This window comes from Pleurodeles waltl, chromosome 10 (assembly GCF_031143425.1).
Source record: "Pleurodeles waltl isolate 20211129_DDA chromosome 10, aPleWal1.hap1.20221129, whole genome shotgun sequence".
NCBI lineage: Eukaryota > Metazoa > Chordata > Amphibia > Caudata > Salamandridae > Pleurodeles > Pleurodeles waltl.
The window spans coordinates 724552596-724567489 of NC_090449.1; the positions used below are offsets into that span (position 1 = coordinate 724552596).

The window sequence follows — 14894 nt, forward strand, 5'->3', positions numbered from 1 at the left end:
ATGTGTGTGTAGTCTCCTCTGCCCTTGGTGGTGGTGGTTGTGAAGGGGCAACACACACCTCAGTGTTTGAAGACGTGAAGTCAGACATCTCAGTAGCTGCTAACTGTGGGGGTCTCAAGGGCAGAACTGCAGCAAGGAGGATCTGCTGGTTCTTAAGAATAGCAGCCACATCAGGGGTTCAATGTTGCATTTGTGCACGCGTTGACAGGATTGCTATTGTAGGTGTTGGGTCAACTGTATTACGGCTGTGCTGATTTCCTTCAACCTTTTTTCTACTTCCTGCAAGATAGTTGTTCGCCCTTGCAAAGCTGATGCCTGTTCTTCAGTTGACATCATGCACGAACGCACCCCCTCTAGGCTGGCTGCCATATTTTCCATCCCCACACGCACCTCCTTGGCCAGTTCCCGCTGTACTCCAACTGCAGTTCGCTCAAAGCTGGTGCCAGTGTTGTCAGAGTCCTCAGCTGTGTTGGAACTGGCAGGTCGTACAATTGGTGTTGTAGGTGGGTCCTCTATGATGGCTGCTAGTTCTGTGCTCCTCCTTGTGACTGAAGGTGGGGTCTGGAGGGTTCCAAGGACCTCTTGGAGGGTCTGCTGGCTGATGTTTGTCAGCTCGTCATCCATGTCATCAGGGTAGTCCTGGACAGGCATATCCGCAGGAGATCCATCGTCCTCTGCAATGAAATACAGTACAATTAGTGTGTCTGTGTTGTGGGCTTTGTAATGTGACATGTCTGCCTTCCGATTATTTTCACATTGTGATCTTGGTTCCTGTTCATTGTTCCTGTCTTTCAGATTGGCATTCTCCCAGGCCTATGCCCCACCTGCATGTCACATATATTGTGGTCAGTTTCTGGACTAGTCAGCATCATATCCTCTAGGTGTTGGTTCTGGCCAAATTGTGAATTGCCACCTTCTTGTCCTACTCAACCCTCCGTCTACTTCCATTCTCATGGTGAGGCCTTTCACTGGCTGTGTGTGCTCTGATGGCACTAGCACCACACTTAACAATCTGGACCTGCCCCAGCCTCTGATCTTTCACATCCACCTATATGTAGTTGAGATGTAGCATATACTATGTATTGCATTGTAATGGCGCGATATGGATGTCAGCATTGGTAATGTGTACTGCTGATGTTGGGGAATGTGTGGTACATTGGATTGCACTGATAGTCGTAGCAGTGTCCTATTTCCTCCTCTGCCTGTGCAGGTGTATTTCTGTGACCAGTTACATGTGTCCTCCCACTCAATGCTGTTGTCTGAGCAGTATGGCATTTGGGATGTTGCATGGTGTCATTGGAGCTATAGTGACCCAGGCACAGGGTGGACCCTGACATATGCAGCATGGGTATGACATTAGTGCTGTGTACCTCCTAATGTTAATGACAATGGGTGAAGTTTGTGGCAACTTTTGGCAATCACATTTGACATGATTGGAACATTTGTTTTGATTTCAGGGGATTGATAACATTGTCATCCTGAACCCTCTAATTTCGGTGTTTTAGATCCATGAGGATGTTACTGCCATTAGCTACTTGACCTGCACACACAGCAGAGGTGGTAGTGGCAACTGTTGTCAATGTTACATTCCACTTGCAGGTATGGCCAGAGGTTGTTAATTGGGCCCTAGTTAATGTAGGGAGTATACTGGCTGACGTGTGACGGGCTGCCAGTTTTATGTTGTACCCTGCACTCCTGGACTGGCTTTACCTTTGCAACATCCTTGGCATGGCAGCATACCCCCAAGCAAAGGTTGTTGGTGTTGTGTAGTGGTGTGTCCCAGGTTTTCTCAGTACGGGCCATGCCCCGTGCCCCTTTACCCATTCCACTCCCTGAATATCATGACTTACATGCTTTGTGTAGTAGGTATGTCCATCCCCCGGTTGCAGTTAACATTAGTGCATTTTTATTCCCCATGCGACTTGCCCTGCATCTGTGTTGTCTCCTGGTAGTCTGCGCTGTCCTGTCCTTGAATCCCTGTGACGATCTCCTCAGGGATGACGGCTGCGACCATCTCCTCCATGTGGTCCAGGGCCTCCTGTGGTGCTGGACTCCCACCTCCAGTCTGCAGGGCTGCCTTACTGTTCCTGGCCATCTTTTCCTTGGTCCTGCGCTTGAATTTATGCCAGTGTTTCTCGCATTCGCTGACTGTTCTGCATACTTCTGCCACACTGTTGATCTTGTCAACAATTTGTTGCTATATTGCCTCTCTCCTACTGATTGGCAACTTTGAGGTGACAAACAGTTGGTGCTGGTGTTCCGTCACCTCTTTCACCATAATTTCCTGGTCCTCTGCACTGAAGTAACACTTTCTTTTCTTCTTCCCCCTGTCCCGGGTCTTGTGTGGGTCCTCCTGGCTGGTTCCTGGCCTTTTGTCATCTTCCTGGGGTCTGTCCAATCATCTGGGATCCATTTTGGCTCTCCTCTGCACAATTTGCTGTGTTTGCGGCAATTTTTTACGCAATTGCGTCAAAAAACGCTGCATATCCGGTTTGTGGTGTCGTAAACCGGCTCACAGTCATTTCCGCAACGTTAACGTTGTTTTCCTTTACGACGTGCCATAGTGGTATGCGTAAAAGAAAATTACTCACACCTGTGGTTTGCGCTGGCGTGCGTCAAAGTATACATTTGACGCCCACACGGCACAAAGAAATGGCGTTAGCCGGCGGTAATATTTTGGACGCAAAACTGCATCGCGCAGTTTTGCATCAAAAAGTATAAATGTGGGCCTCAGCCTTTTAAGAAAGAGTTCATATTTGGGTCAATGAAGGGACAATATACAGTAGAGTTGTAGTTGTAACTTTAAGGTCCCTGAGGAAAATAAAATGTGGGGACATATTTTACAACTTGTCATTTACTGCATAGAATTTGCTCTTTTTGATACGTCACCTTTTGCATATAGTTACTATTCAGAGCTGTGATGTGTGTGAACAAACGCAACCACTACACCTCACAAAAAAAACTTGGTAAATGCTAATTACAGCCAAGTATTAAAAAAATTATTGATGTCTAGTTATTTCCTCCGCAGTTTAACATTAGTCTTCACTTGAATGCAGATTGGCATTCTAGAACATTTTGGCTGCCACCTGAGGCAACCTTTAATAAAATTAAGGGAGAGCATGGAGGAGGGGAGTTTGGGTCCTGTAACATAACTGGGAGTGCTTTGATATTTCTGAATTATGTTGATTTTTAGTGCAGATGAAAAAACATACAAGCAACAACATTTGCTTTAAAGCACCCTAAACGCTTTTTTGTTTCTTCTAGGTGCAATTTGAAATTAGTATCACTGCTCATAAGTGCCCAAAGAAAGGACAAGATGAAACTATTAAAATCAAGCCGCTGGGGTTCACTGAGGAAGTAGAGGTCACTCTTCAGTTCATTTGTGAATGTGACTGCCAAAATACAGGCATTCCAAATAGTGCAGAATGTTTCAATGGGAATGGAACCTTTGAATGTGGAGCTTGCAGGTACACATATATTATTTTTACTGGACTTGAAAATCATTTATGTTGTAATGTTTTACACAGACCATTGTCAGGCTTTTACCGTATTGAATAACCCCATGGACCCGGAGTTGGTGTTTTTTTTATATGGGCTATTTTCTAATACCATTAGGGGAGTACACATTTTGGCACTCAACCAACAAGTGTGGGGAGGGGTGTCTAGGTTTGGTCTGTTCATTCATTAGAGGGGTGTATCATCATAGGAGCTCACAGGAGGTGCAGTAACAGATCACAACCCAGGAAGTCACACAGGTCATGCTCTCTTCTTATAGCAGCTTAAGACTACTTTTATAGCTGCTTTGGTCTGCCTGAAGTAAAAGTCTGAGTGGCAGTTTGAAGCCACTAGTCTATCCTTCATTGATACATCTGTCAAACCCTTAGAGCGGAGGTCTTCACACCTGGGGGCCTCAAGTGATATCAGGGAGGCACCAGGCCCTGGCCAAAAGAAGCATTACACAGGTAACAGGCCTTTGTTTTAAGCAGAAGCACGTTGTTGCATCTTTAAAAAGGTAACAGTACTTAACTGAAATGTTTAAATATATTTAGACATATTTAAACATTGCCATCTTTATAACTGGAGGGGCGTGGCATTAGAATGTTTGGATACCACTGCCTTAGAGGGTGCACCTGCTTGCAACAGTGAGATTTTATCATTTATCTCACACACAGCTCTTGTCGGTGGTGGGTTTCAAATACAGCAGAGGTTCCATACAAATGTAAATTGTATTATTACGTTCATGTCATTTGTTTTGTTTCTATTGTGGACCTATTAGGAATTCACACTGCCTCCCAGTCATATCTTAAATCTCAGCATACATGAATGCTGTTACTTCACGAAGTTGGTTATTTCTTGCTTTGTCTACTTGCTCATATTGTCATGCTTAAGTGATGTTCCTTTGGAGACCGTTGCTTTTGTTTTCTGCCGACCCATAGCCTCTAGCCTTCAATCAGTGAGTGTTTGTATTAACCTTCTTTTACTATTGCATGGAATTTGGTCGTGCTGATCTTAAACGTCTGTGCAGTCATCCGCAGGATAGGAAGAGAGAATGTTTTTTTGCAATACTTGATTGAATTCTTTATTTCAAGATGCAACGAAAGACGAATTGGTAGGATCTGTGAATGCAGAACCGACGAAGTTGATAGTGACGATATGGATGCTTTATGTAGAAAAGACGGTGCTTCAGAAATTTGCAGTAATAATGGAGAGTGTATTTGTGGCCAATGTGTATGCAAACAAGTGGAGAATCCGAACGAAATTTACTTTGGAAAGTTCTGTGAATGTGACAACTTTAACTGTGAAAGATCAAACGGCTTGCTTTGTGGAGGTGAGCATTACGACCTTAAATATAATAGAGATGTTGAGAAAAAGTCATAGGAAATAGAATGCAACGAAATTCCCTTTATAATTATTCATATTTTCGGATAACCACACAGGACTTCTAGTGTCTCAAATTAGGCAAAATAAAATGCAGAATGTGATTATTGGTAGCAGCTGGCAGAACTGTACATGGAGAAACAAAATTATTTTTCAATTGAAAATTTTTCTCTGTCTCCAGATTAAAGTTACACAGAGTTAAACTTAAAAATGAGGCTAAATGTGTAGCTTGTTGGCATTAACAACCACTTCGTGCAAGTTTGTACTATTTAAGAGGGTATGCTTTAAACGGGGAAACAAAATTATTGTCCATTTGAACATGTTTCTCTGTCTCTAAATTAAAGTTGCAGAGTTAAATTTAGAAATGAGGGTAAGTGTGTAGCTTGTCGGAATAAAAACCAGTTTTTACTATTTAAGACGTTATGCTCTCACTAAGGTAAGCGTTCTCTACATTGTGCTAATTGTCAGTTTTGTACAATTTTGAATTGTATTTGTACTACTAAGGCATAAAATATAGATTTTTTTTCTCCTAGGAAATGGAGTTTGCGAATGTCGAGTATGCAGGTGCAACCCTAACTTCACTGGTAGTGCCTGTGACTGTTCACAGGATACAACTAATTGTATTGCAACAAATGGACAAATTTGTAATGGCTATGGTACCTGTGAATGTGGACATTGTAGATGCACAGATCCAAAATTCCGAGGAGCCTCCTGCGAATTGTAACAGACATGTCCTGGCGTATATGCTGAACACGTAGGTTTTCAAAGTTTACGAACTTTGTTCAAGATGAAGTTGTTTATTTTATACTGTCTTGTAAGACGAGACAGTCAAACTAGTGAAAGTAAAACCATTTCAAATGGAATTTTCAAACATTTTGAAAGAGAGCATGTTTACAAAGATAACATAAATAATGGAAGTAATTCAAAGTAACTAACCCTATGCCTTGGTTTATTTCTGCACCCAGTCAGTAAGTACTATATGAGTGTCTCTTCTTGAAACTGATTTTCCATTTTCTTTGTCACAGACCTTTGTGCAACATGTACCTATACCTATGCCTATGTACCATGCCTATGCGCAGTATGATCCGACCCTGCTACAGAAGACTAACCTGCTTTTCTCGTGCTCAGCAATTCTGAATCACCTTGATATTTTTTTCTTCTGATTTTCTTGCAGTTCACTCTTCTTTTCCTTCGGCTTAGGCAACCTGTCCCTGAACACGTAAGCCACTTGTAACGTCCCACAAGCAGTTTAGAAAAGTTAATTCAGATTTCTCCATTCTGAATAAGCATCCAGTTCATGTCTGTGTCCTGTGTTGGCCATGATATCGGTGGAACCATATGAGCAAACTGGCCTCATAATATGAAAGTTGGATTTTATTTTGAAGATGAGTAGTTGAGATGAAAGCCATCTTAAGAGCTTGGGAAAGTTGTGGTGTTCTACCTTGTTAACGTGTTTTCAGACTAGCCCACTGTTTTTAACTAAACAATCATGCAAATGTACTGGACGTGCTTCATTTTTTTATACTGTATATTCTAATGGTGAATTGCGAAACATCCAAATTGTGTACCTAAAGTGTACACCGCCATGGAGACTACTACTCCCTCTACCCAGTAAAAGGTCCATCCAGTCCCCATAACAGGAGTCCCAAGTCATTTTTTAGTGTGTGGCGGTGGATGCTTTGCTGGTACTGAGTGAACAATGGGGTCATTTTGGACATGCTTGGCTGCACTTAACTCTTCCCCGTACCTGTTTACCAAAACCTGTTGTGCTATGTCATTTTAGCTAGGCCACACATGTGTCCCCTTTGTTAGAGGATGTTTTGCAGCATAAATCCTTTTCTGAATTCACATGCTGTGCATCTGTTCCGCCAGCTAGTGGGTGGGTCTGGAATCATGTCTTGTCCTACTTTCTGTTGTTTTTTTGTGTAGGCCTTGTCAACAACCATTTGGTGGTAAGTTCTTCCTCTGTATGATGCCAGGAGTGCCCAGGATTTTCTTGTGTGTGATACCCAATCTTAAGAGTATTTTTTCTGCCATTGGGTCTGGAAGCACACTGGAGAAACTCCAAAGAATCTTAAACGCATTGCAAAAAGAGAGAGGAAAAGTTGACAAAAGTGGCAAAATTCACCAGTGGTCATAAGAAATACCAAAGACTGAGGCAGATAGCTTTCTCGACCCCAATGGGGTCCTGTTGGTGAGGACCACATGGCCAGAGAATGCAGAGGAGAAGGGCAGCTAAGGGATATGGAGAAGACTCCCTTTAATTTTTAAAATGCTACCACAAGTTTGCAAGGGGGAGCCACAAGTGCTATGCAACCTCTGCCTCACTAAGATTCACAGTGGTGAAGACTGCAAAGCCTGTGCTGAATTCATATTGAAGACTCTCGACTAGACTGAAATGACTGACACACCTGTCATGGCTGCTACCCGCAGGCCAGAAAAATCCCTTCTTCCCAGTAACGACAAGGAGAATGTCAAAGAAGCTGAACTAGCACAAGGAGTTAGATGACAAAGGTAGCATTGTTGATGCCAAGAGACTAGAAGACTTGAAGAAGACATCGAGAAATTCAGAAAAACCAAGCTGCAGAAGGTAACGAAAGGCCCTAAAGCCCTGAGAGCTTTCTCAATGTCAAAATATGCAATGTCCAAAGGTCAGCACAAACATAAGGAGTTGCACGGTTCCCGTCCAAAGGACACCACGGAGGCAAACCTTTGAGTTAACCCTCAATGCCAGCAGGCACAAAGGAGGGAGCAAAGGAAAAAGACAAGGAGGTGAAAAGCAAAGAACCAATTTCCCGAAGATTAAACCCTCCTTGATGATTAACATCAAATGCTAGCTCAAGGTGGGAAGTAACAGGCGCCAACTTGAGGTAGAGATGGCAGTGCCACAGCAACACAAGGAGTTTGACTCCGTAAAGGCTTTTCTCATTTCCAGGACATCATCAGGGTGGACAAAATTGGGCAACATCGAGGTGCCCTCAACCCACGAGTGGCACAAAGAAGAGAAGGAAAATCTCTTTGAATATGAGGAAGATGACCCCACCACATTGGGGAGGCAGGGCCACTTCAATGACGATGGCAGACTCAACATTGAATCCCCAGAGGAGGGTTGTGACAGCTTCCCCTCAAGGCCCACACCCCGGATGACCTGTCCATGTAAAATGGACTGATAAGAGAAAGGCAGACAAGGATGGGGTCTAGTTCGAGGAAGATAGGAAGGACTTATGCTTTCTCCTCTAAACCCTGATGCAATCACAAATGGCAATCCTGTATTAACACATTCTTTCCAGCATACTGGACCAGGGTAATTAAGCATTCTAAGAACTAGCCACACCCAGGGCGGTTACTCCTTGAGTGGTGAAGAAATCTAACATTTGACAAAAAGATCCACAATACATTAGGTCAAAATTACTGGCAGACTCCTTCATAGTGGTGAAATAACGCCCCCATATTAACCGGCCATCCACCAATGAACGAAAACAAAAGAATGGACCTAGTGGATGGAAAAAATGGAAAGGAAAGTACAGACGTAATGGAGAACTGTGAATTGCAAAGCACTCCTCAGCCGGTACGGCCACCAGAGATCAGAGGAAATGGAAAGGCTCATGAAGACCCTCTGGAAGGAATTCAAAAAGATGTCAAAGGCAGTGACGCAGGAGGGCAAGAACAAAGCTAACTCCTGCCTCAAATCGGCACTGGAGGCAGCTGATAGCACCATCATGCAAGTGTGCAGAGGTACCACCCTAAGGAGACACATCTGGCTGTCTCGGGATTCAAAGCAGAGATGCAGGCATCCAAAATCAACATGCCTTTCACAGGGAAAGCCCTTTTCGGAAATGCGGTAGACAAGGCACTCCTGCAAATAAGGAAAGATAAGGGAGCAGCCAAGGCCATGGGGGCCTTACAATTCAGAGTATTCTTTAGGCAAGGAGGAACCTCCAACAAGCAAGGCAGGTTTTTTCACCAGCCATTTGCAAAACCAGCAGCAAGGCTTCAGCCAACAAGCTACACACCACCCCACCGAACAACAGTAGCAACAGTGTGTCACTCAGAATCAATCACATGGCTCCAGAACACCTAGAATTTGGACACCTGGATGTGCCACCCCAAAGCAATGGCGATCCTGAAGGAGGCTAGAAAGCCAAGCACTACGAAGTGCTATACATCCAAGTGGATTCGATACATTTGCTAGTGCAGGGAACATGAAAAACTAGAAATCAGTACAGAGGATGGTACAGTGCTAACTACTTCACCTGCCTACGGGACAAGGCTCTGATCTATGCATCACCAGAAGGTCATCAGGCCACCATAGCCTCATACACCAAAGGGATAGTGGGGAAAAGTCTCTCCACACTTGCAGTAGTGAAAAGATTCCTGGAAGGATCAGTGAGTGGTGGTACCAAAAGTAGCACTGACACAAATGTGGAAACTGAACACAGTACTCCCACAACTCATGATAGAGTCATTTGAGCCTATGTACAAGATGTTGTTATAGTTCTTCAGCCTAAAGACAGTGATCCCAAAAGTGATCATGTCACTTCACAGAATCAGCGAGCTTCAAGCTCTCACGATCCTGGAATCATACCTTAAAATCCACCTTGACAAAGTTGTTTTAGGACAAACCCTCAATTTCTACCAAATGTCATATTGCAAATCCACATCAACCAAAGCATCAATTTACCAGCTTTTTCAAGCACCCAAAGTAGCAGGCCAAAAGGGAACTGAACAACTTGGAAATGCGAAGAGCACTCATGTACTATCTAAAGGAGACAAAAGCAATTTGAAAGGAGAGCCAACTCAGTCTTGTTTGCCAGGGCAAGATAGGGTGCGCCGGTAACGAAGGAAACAGCTGCCTCATGGATAGTGGAGACTATCCAAACCTGGTACACAAAAGCAGAAAAAACTTAACCAACACTTCCAAATGCACACTTAACCAGAAAGAAGGGTGTAAACCTAGTGTTCCTAGCAAATGTGCCCATTAGTGACATCTTCATGACTGCAACTTGGTCATCCCCCACACACCTTCACCAAACATTACTGTGTGGATATATGGATAAACAAAGGACAGGTGGGACAGAGAGTGCTGCAAAACCTTTTTGCCAACTCACCCACATTTCTTTTTTTTTATTCTTTTTTTTGCCCTCATATGCAATCAGACACAATGGGCCACAATCTGAGTGTTGTCAATTGACAGTCTGCTGCAATGTCCGTCAGTTCCATGGGTGAAGGACACCCCATTAAATCGACAAATTTGACTTAATCACTGGACCAAACTGGACGGTTGCTTTTTCGCCATACCGTATAGATTGACCAAAACCCTTTCAGCTGCCCACTTCTGCTACAGTCACCATCTATTTTGCATACTCTGTCAATAGCCTTGATCCATATGCCTAAGGTGGGCAAAGTGATCTTCAACCAGTTAACACAGATTTTCTCCTTGCCAGCAAATTCAAGTAAAAAAAATGGCTTTTCTGCCCATGAGATGTGCCCGAGTTATACTGAGAATCCACTCCAAACAACATCAGGAGTTTCTGATGTTGTCCAAGAATATGCTGCTTACACAGTCCCTGAAACTATAGCCTAGGGCAGGAAGCAAACATATGTATATTGTTAGCCTTTTCCTCCCCACACCTTTAGCAAAAAGGGACAGACCATTGGCAAACTTTGCCAACTTCCAAAGGGTCAGTTATATTCTGTGAAGCGTAAAGAAATTATTTTTCCTAAAAGGTGCCGACTTGACAATTGAGTAGAGGAGGGGTATGCAGCTCTGCTAAAGGTTTGATTGATCATCTATTCGCAGGTCCCCTTCCCAGGAATGGACTGAGATCTTGCCTCTTACATCTTCTGCCTTTACTAATTCTCAGTACTAGATATATACTTCCTTCTTTAGTGCCTTATGATCCTGAAGCCCGTCTTCAGATTCCCGGCCCTCCCCTCTTTCCCTACCCTCTCACCCCCTGAATGGCAGTTGCATATACTTATACCAGGAAACAGTGCCCTTAGTTTCCTCCCTCAGGGGCTTCCATAAGATTACTTCCGAAATAGCATGTCTCTGCTCCAACATTTAATCAATTAGATACTCAATTTACCCCCGCAAAAGGGGAAGAGAAGATAAATGGGGAATTCCAGATGGGGATGAACTCAGAGTAGTAATCTGTACCAAGGATTTTTTTGGTAGAGCACCAGATCTCCAGGAACGCCTTCAACACCTTCAACCACACCTTCTTTTAAAAAATCTGGGATCGCCAAACTTTTACAAGAACGCTTCCTGACCAGTTCGGTTCAGCATCCCTGCATAAATGCTTCCCTTAACAGAGTCATCAGAGTTAGCTAAAAGCATTCTGCAATATCTAAGTTGTAAGGCAAGATAGTACAAAAAGACACCTGGGAAAGTTACCCCATTCTTTCCCATCTTTCTTCTTAATTTCTTCCAAGTGAGTCTAGAACTCTTTCCAGGCCAAATAAAACTCCTTAATCTCACCTGTATCTTGGTTAGATCATACTTAGGGAACAATAAGGGGATATTATCAAACAGGTATGTCAGCCTGGGAAGGATTACCATCTTAACATGAATTACCCTACCATAGAGTGTTAATGAAAAATACACCCACCTTGCTAATAATACTTCTATCTCGTTCATCCCCCTACTTAAATTAATCTACTGCATCTCCTCTAGACAGTGCATAACTGTAATCCCTAAATACCTGATGTTTGTTTCTAGATGCACCTCTACACAATCTAAGTTCCAGACCATTACCTCTGCCTTCTTCTGGTTTATTAAATAACTTGGAAAAGCCCTAAATACTTCAGTGAGTCCTCCATACGACCCACTGTTTTCCAGGGGCCCTTTGTATACTGGATTATATCACCTGCATAGGGGCCAACCTTTACAGTTCGATACTGAAACTTAAAGGGTAGTATCTCACTGTCTTCCCTTAAGGCCTGAGCTAAAGGCTCTATATACAGATCGAAGAGTAAAGGAGAGAGTGGGTAACCCTGTCGTGTACCACTCGAGCTATTGATTCTCTTCATCAGATTCCCGTTGCCCAAGATCTGGGCTGATGATACTGTATATAAAGCCTTGACAGCAGCAGTGAAACCAGTGGGGAGACCAAAGATTTCCAGAACCTCCCAAAGGTATGCCCATCTAATTCTATCAAACGCCTTAGCAGCATCAATAGTTACTATGGCCAATGATTCTGAATTCACAGTGACCATGTCAATAGATGTTGTCAGTTTGTGGGTAAGGTCATGTAACTGCTTACCCGGCACAAAACATTTCTGATCTGAATGTACCAAACTGCCCATCACAGTGTAGAGTCGCTTGACTAAAATTCCAGCAAAGATCTTATCTCCATGATTTAACCGGGAAATGGGTCTATATGAGTCAACCAATTTCTGATTTTTATTAGGTTTCAGAAGTACGGTTATGACTGCCTAATTACACGATGAAGGGATTGCAGTAACTCCTGCCAAGTATGCATTAAACAAGTACTTCCATGTAGGAATTATGATCTCTTTCATGGCTTTATAAAATTCACCCGGAAGATCAATCGGACTAGCAGCATTCCCATTACCAGTTTTGTTGATTTGTGAAATAATCTCTTCCTTGGTGTTATCTCTCAGAAGATCTTGTTGTTCTATACTGGACAAAGCTTGCAGCTGTTTCCCTGCTAACCATTCTCCTAAGTCTGAACTCCTAAAACCACTTCCGTCTGATTGCAAATCCCCAAACGATTGGAGGGAAATGACCTTCTATTCTGGCCTTATCCTCTGACATGTTGCTGTCCTTAAATCATCTATCAAACTCTCAATATAATTCAACCCTCAATTTGCCTTAGCCTTCTAGTCAAGAATGTTGGCACTCTTCTACCCACACTTGAAATACGCTAACTTACTTCATGCCACTTTCCCTGTGTTTCTCAGCCTCTTCCTGCAACCCCTGGCGTGAATCAGACACCAAAAGCTCTCTTTCTAATGCCACAATCTCTCCTTTAAATCTCCTATCTGCTTCACGTACATTTCTAGTTTTGATGAACACTTGCTCACCAAGAATCCATTGGGCAGCTGCTTTATAGGAATCCCATATTATCCCCAAAACAGGCCTACCCAAGATTCATTCTAAAATAACTGCTGCTCTCCTCCGTTAGTACTTGTATGACCTCTTGATTTGTCAGTAATACCCTATTCACTTTCCACCTAGGTTTAGCCTGTTTATTGAGAAATCTCACCTTCAGTACGATCACAGAATGATGGGAGCAAGAAAATGGAGTGTATCTAACTCCTAGAGTACCATTTTTGCAGCGTAAATCTTTTTCTGGATTCATATGCTGTGCATTATTCCTCCATTTAGTGATTGGGTTGGGCGTCAACAGGTCTACCTATTATATGCTTTCTGTGATGTTCTATGCCCTCCTCTGAAATCTTCCACCTTTGGTCGCCATCTTCCACCGTTGGGAATGGAAGATGGCTGAAGGAACTACAATACAAGAAAAGTTTTGTAAATAAATTCAAGAAATTATTCTAAGTTCACCAGAGTCATTTAACATCAATGACTGAAAGGTACCGGAGGAGAATTCAGGAGCAAAAAGAGAATTTTTTCAAGTAGACTTTAGAGAATGCCCATTTATGGGGGCTCCACGAAGGGCCTGATGGAGAAAACAAGATTCCAGTTTTGCGAGAACTGCCACCACAAGTTCTCAAAGGGACAAGCAGCCGGTCTGCAAACTCTGCCTTCCTGTCAACCACTGAAGCGAGGACTGCAGTGCTAGTTTGGTCTTCATGTGAAAGACACTTAGGGTGAAAAAGAGAAAGAGAGGCATAGCCAAGGCCTCACAGCCTCAGAGCCAACAGACAACACCATCCTTAAGAGACCTGGGTCTCTCAAGCAAAGAGAATATCACCAAGGAAGTAGAGGGAGAACCATCAGGCGTGGAACTTAAGATCTTCGAAGGTCAGGAAACCAAAAAGATGAGGAGACCAGATGTACAAGAGTCAATGGCCTCTAAGAAATTGCCTGAGTCAAGAAAATCTGTCTCAAAGGCATTGAAAAACTTCAATGCTGAAGGATCAGATGGAGAAATATGTCAAGGAAATCGGACCTTCTTTAACTCCTGAGCCCAATAGGAGGAAGACCTCTTCTATGAGGAGGAGGAACAGATGGCAGAGACATACCACGGCTCGGAGGCTGAGTATATAAAGCAGTGGCAAGACCGAGGAAGCTGTAGATCAGTGATACTCAAAGTATGGCTCGTTGGTGCTTCCGCCCTCCTGACCATTACACGTGGCCCCTTGGTCAACAGCAGCTTTACTCGACTCAGCACTAACATTAAAATATGTGAAATAAACGGACAAGCATTCATTTAAAGTTTAATCGCAGTTACAGAAGTGAAGTAATTAGGGTGTCCTGCACTGCAGCCTAACTTTAGGAACACCCCTATTTATAAATATATCTTGCAGCAAATGTGTAAAAATATGAATGTGTCTCCAAAATTCGAAAAGAATATTACATGCAGATGTGTTTTACCTTAGGAAATCAGATAATGCCAGTGCATTAAAAGTTTTTTTTTTTTTTTAAGTTATTGTTTTCAAACTTCAAGTTAGAAACATGCTTTCCTCCGATCCTGACAATAATGCCATTAGTGAACTAAAAGGCAAGTCAGTTATTACTTGCACCTTTTGGGTGGCCGGGGTAGCTATTATACATGAACATCTACATTATTAAATCAAACACAGTAGAAGTTTTTGTACAGCATACATTCTGAAGTCATGTCTTTCGAGGTCAAGGTCCACATATATGTGATAAAGGAGGGAAAGTCATGAAATAACTGCCTAGAATCACACAAATTGGTCATGCATGAAAGCCTGGTGTAATCCCAGGTTTTCTGGATCCACATTTTGCAGTTCAATTCAGACACTGGATGTACATACTTAGCTTTCATACAGTCGTCCTCCACCCACCTGCTCACATCAGTGCAGCCCTTGCTTATACCGCTGACCAAATGTTTTGCCCCCTG

At 43.1% G+C, this 14894-nt stretch overlaps 1 pseudogene; it reads left to right on the forward strand.

Moving 5' to 3' along the window:
• LOC138261821 (integrin beta-1-like) overlaps positions 1–14894 on the forward strand; it is a 319596-nt pseudogene that overhangs the window by 293657 nt on the left and 11045 nt on the right.